Consider the following 6,000-nt stretch of genomic DNA (forward strand, 5'->3'; position numbering starts at 1 on the left):
TAGGTCGCGTCAGAAACTATTTATATTTGATAGCCGAAAAAGTGTATAAAACTTGTATATTTTTTATATATAACATACAATATATATATATATATATATATATATATATATATATATATATATATATATAAATTTTATATATTTTTTCGGCTATTATTTTTATAGCGCCTATACAGTGTCATTTTTCCTAAAATTTTTGTATTTCATGATAATTTGATCCAACAATTGGCATAAAAAGACTATTTTTGGTATGTGGCACCTAATAGTCCAAAAAAAAGGCGTCCAATAATCAAACTATTTTTTTCAAAATAGCAAAAGATATTTAGCATCTTCTCTCCTTCTAGCAATCATCATCCTAGAAATAAGCTTTCATTTCCTTTTAATTAGTATTCGAAAATCTCTCGATATTTTCTCTCAAATCTTTGTACTATCTTTTTCAGATTTGTTTTTTAAAATTTCCCACCGTATCAATGTATGTCAAGTTTAGAATAACAACAACAATAAACCCAGTAATTTTTCACAAATGGGGTCTTGAAAGGATAAAATATACGCAGCCTTACCCCCACCCTGGAAGGGCAGAGACGCTATTACTGATAGACCTCGGTTGGAGAACGGATGAAAAAAATAATGGCAACAAGTAGGAATAACAACAAAATAAAACTAACACTGAAGCCAAGAAAGCAGTTATACTCTAAGTAGCAATATCAATCAATGAATAAAATGATATCATACTAACACTAATGCTAGCGAACTGAGTAAGACAGAGAAACGTTTGACTACCTACTAGCCTTCTACCCTAATCTTCGACCTCCACACCCTCCTATCTAGGGTCATGTCCTTAGTGAGCTCCAGTTGCGCCATGTCGCGCCTGATCACCTCTTCCCAAGACTTCTTTGGTCTACCTCTACCTCTCTTAATACCACTAAGGCTAACCTCTCGCACCTTCTAACTGGGGCTTCTTTGCTTCTCCTATTAACATGCCCGAACCATCTCAATCTCGTCTCTCACATCTTATCCTCCACATGGGCCACTCCCAACTTAAACTCGAATAATTTCATCCCTAATTTTATCTAACCTGGTATACCCACACATCCACCTTAACATCCTCATCTCAGCTACTTTCATTTTCTGGACATGAGAGTTCTTGACATGCCAACACTCTACTCCATACAATATAGTCGGTCTAACTACTACCTTGTAGAACTTATCTTTAAGTCTCAGTGGCACATTCTTATCACACAAGACACCGGAAGAGAGCCTTCACTTCATCCATCCTGCTCCGATGCAGTGCGTGACATCATCATCAATCTCCCTGTTACCTTGTATTATAGATCCAAGGTACTTGAAACTCTCTCTCATGGGGATGACCTATGTATCAAGCCTTACACCCATGTTCGCTTCTTGAGTAACTTTGCTAAACTTGCACTCTAAGTACTCCGTCTTGGTCCTGCTCAGCTTGAAACCTTTAGACTCAAGAGTCTGCCTCCAAACCTCCAGTCTGTGGTTAATACCTCCTCGAGTCTCGTCAATCAGAACTATATCATCCGCAAATAACATACACCATGGCACCTCCCTTGAATGTGTCGCATTAATGCATCCATTGCCAAGGAAAACAAAAAAGGGCTAAGGGTTGATCCCTGATGCAACCCCATCACAACCAGGAAGTATTCTAAGTGCCCTCCCGCTGTCCTGACCCGTGTCTTAGCTTCATCATACATGTCCTTAATCACTCTAATGTAGGCAATATGCACACATTTATTCTCTAAACACCTCCACAGAACCTCTCTCAAGTTTAGAACGAGATTTAAAATATAAAATTTAGAGTTATCTATAATTTATTGTTTTATGTATATCCAAGTGTATAACACTAAAATTATATTATTTGTATATCACAATTTTATTTCTCTTCTTTGTGTATATTAATATTTTATTTTCCTTCTTTATATATCTCAGTATATAACACATTTGTAGATGCCTTATTTCATATAGCATAGTGTATAATACATGGGTCAAACTACCTTGTGTGTATAACACATTGTATAATTTTTTTATTATCTTTAAATAATTAAATATCAAATTTTATGTATATCAAATATCAAGTGTGTATATTGTGTATAACATTGTATATCAAACATAGATTTTAATAGATATACATAGGATGCATGAATATACAGAGGTGGATATACATCATCTCAAAAATCCATTTTTCCTATTCTTCACACAATGTCCATCGCACCACCACCACTAAAACTCCATAACCACCAGAATAGTACAAAATACCATTTCAATAAAAAAAATTAAGAAGAGGAAACAGAATTCTTAATTTCCAACAAGGGAAAAATAAAATAAAATCCAATGAAATCTAGGTTTCTTAAAAATTAAAGTATAACTTTAATTTAAGGTTTTGTGGCTCGTTGTTCTTCAAAGAAATACCACATTTGGTACTGTCCACGACATCATAGAAGAAAAGCCCTAAAATAATGACGGCTTGTGATAAAAAAAAAAGAAAAAGAACTAACATAGAGAGAGATGACATATGGAGGACGAAAAATGTTTTGGGGGAAGATGAGGAAGGGGCGCCATTTGGGATTTGACTATACAATATCAATATTTTTGGGATTGAGTTGCCAACACTAATTTCTCGCAAAAATATATTAATTGCTATAGGATGTTGATGTTAATTTGCAGAATAAAAACCCTAAATTACGTTTATATTTTGACCTCATTAAAGGAAATTTGATAAACTAGCCCGGTTGCCAGAATTCTGAAGCACGTACGCTGTCAGAATTTTTTGATATGAAAAATTCTAACGACTACCATATTTTGTATCAAATTTGGTGATCGCCATATAAAAATTCTGGTGATTGCCATATTTTTGACAATCTTGACGATCACTATATAAAATTTTTTGGCAATTGTCGTATTTGTATATATCCTAGTGATTACCATATAAAGTTTTTTGGCGATTGCCATATTTTGTCGCAAATTCTAGTGATCACCATATAAAATATTCTGACGATTGCTATGGTTTTGTGGCAAATCTCGATGATCACTATATTAAAAGTTCTAGCAATTACCAGGATCTTCCGAAAAAATTGGCAAAGGCTATTTTTCCAAAAAAAAATTCCCGGAATCAAAAAATCAATAATTAGTACCAAAGTGCCATTTACCCGAATATAAACTTTCTCCTTTGCTTGGGTAACCAAAAGAGAAACCTTAAATTTCTTTCCTTTCCTTTCTTCTGTTAAGCGTTGTTTTTCTCATTGACTAGTATTAGCACCCGCGCGGATGTACGGACACTAATCATGTCAAATATTTAGGTTATTTGGATTATATGTAAATCTTAAAATTTAAATCTTCTCAATAAATATAGATAATCAGTTGTTCTATGATTGTTTCCTTTGGATTCTTTCTCGGTATTATACATGTGATTGAGTTGTACGGATATTATTAAGTGAGTATATTTTGACTTAAAAATCACGTCACTACTTTACTGAGGTTAGTCAAGAATATACTTACTGAGTACATGAGGTCGGTTGTTCTCATACTACACTTTTGCACCTTGCGTGCAGATCTACAACTGAGTAGCTGTGGAAGACGGAGCCTTGCATTGAAGCCATACCAACATTCCAGATTCAATCTACCTCTCGTTCATGGTAGTTTAGGATTTCATGGTCTATTTATATAAACTTCAAACAAATGTTGTATTTATTCTTTGTACATCTTTGAAAATTCTAAATCTTAGTGGATCATGACTTGTACTACCAATACTTGGGGTAGTTGTATTAAATTCTTTTGCAGTCTTTATTGTTAATATTGATGATTCTCATTATAGTTGTAACTTATTATGTTTGGCTTACCTAACGAGTTGAGTTAGGTGCCTTTACGACTTGGTGGGAATTTTGGGCCGTCACAATTATGTTAATCTTTCATATTTTGTAAGTACCAAATTCGTGCTCATCCATAATGTGTAAATCCTTGCTCATACTCCCTCACACTCAGGTGGCAAAGCGGTTAAATCCTTTGCTTATTTTTATCACATCTAAGTGGCGATGTAACATGTGCTTAGATGGACACATCCCAATGATAACTGTAACAAGTGTCGACGTAATATTATGAATATTCTTCATGATTTAATGATTTTTACGCTAACTGCCAACTAGCCATAATTTTCCTCCTTTATTTGAGTTTTAAAGCGATAATGTGAGGAAACTGCAGCAACAACAACAACAATAATAACAACAACAACAGCCCAGCAAAATCCCACAAGCGGGATCTGGGGAGGGTAGTGTGTACGCAGACCTTACCCCTACTCCGGTGGAGTAGAGATGTTATTGCTGATAGACCCTCGGCATAATATAGTCAGGAACAACAACAATAACTCATATTTATGGCAAACACAATCAAAGGTTGAGACTATGAATGACTCTTTGGATATGACTTGACTCTTTTACTAGTACTTGAACTCTTATTTGGTGTGTTAATATCTTTCAAAAAATATTTCTATTTTAAAATTTCAGTTTCTAAAACTTTATTTTTCAATAATAATTATTTTTATAATAATATAAGTAAAAATATTATCCTTATTTCAAAACTCATTTTAATCGGCTATCTAAAAATTTAAAATATTCTTTAGCCCAGTATGACTCCATTTTGATATTTGATATTAACCATGTTAAATATTTGAGTTATTTGAATTATATATAAATAACCTTAAAATTTAAACCTTCTAGATAATTATGGATAACCCTTAGATATTAATTAAGAAACAATAAATGAAAAAAGGCTAAACATTTTCTCAAATCTCGTAGTAATAATTTTATTTTTGCACCATTCTCATTTGTGTCATTGGAACCTAAAAATTGTCACAAAGCGAATAATAACTCGTATTTATGGCAAAGCACAAAGGTTGACACAATATAAACAATTCTTTGGTTACGACTTGACTCTTTACTACGACTTGAACTCTTATTTGGTATGCTGTTATCTTTTAAAAAATATTTCTATTTTGAAATTCCAATTTCTAAAACTTTATATATATTTCAATAATGATTATCTTTATAATTATGCAAGTAAAGATATTATTCTTAATTTAAAATTCACTTTAATTGGCTATCTAAAAATTTAAATGATTCTTTAGCCGGTGAAACTTTATTTCAGTATGATTCCATTTTGAGTTTATCGATATCTCTAGCCACAGATTTTGAATTTTGAATACCCTATATATACAGATTATTTGTTATTTAAATCATTAAATGTTAAATTAGTTAATTATCATTATATAACATTACATATATTATCTTAAAATTACTAAGTAATTTTTTGTCGGCACCATACTTGGCTTAAACTCAATGCAAACTACGCAAGTTGCATTTAAATTCAGATTCGAATATCATATCAGTTTGTTAGTAATAGTAATTTTTTTAAAATGACACACAATGTAAATTAAGAAAAATATTCTACGATATCCTTATCTTATAATCTATGTATTTGAATTGAAAAATAATATTTGAAATCAGTGAGATCAGCTTCCAAATCTTTTATACTCAACAATGATGAAACGTAAGAAGAAATTCATTGTCATCTCTTATTTCTGGTTTTTAGATTTTTCATACATTTTTTTTCTATATTTATTTTCTTTTATCTTATTTTTTATGTCTTTCTTTCTTTTATAACAAAAAAGATAATTTATTTCACTATAAAAGGATGAGTTTTAATTGAAATTGTCTACATAAGTACTTTATTTATATTTTTAGTCTTTGGTTGAAATTCTTTCATATTTTTTCTTTTGGCTTTATCTAATCAACCTAAATAGGTGTTGTCACAAACACATAAATTAAAAATAATTTAAAGGATGAGTAATTTTACATATAATTCATACATAATATGTTTATAATCGTGTGTTATCGATATATCATCTATATATATATTAGCTATAAAAAGTAAACAGTAAATCTCACTGGTATTTATGTAAATATTCCATAAGATTTCGGTTTCTTA

This window comes from Nicotiana tomentosiformis, chromosome 9 (assembly GCF_000390325.3).
Source record: "Nicotiana tomentosiformis chromosome 9, ASM39032v3, whole genome shotgun sequence".
In the NCBI taxonomy this organism is placed as follows: Eukaryota; Viridiplantae; Streptophyta; class Magnoliopsida; order Solanales; family Solanaceae; genus Nicotiana; species Nicotiana tomentosiformis.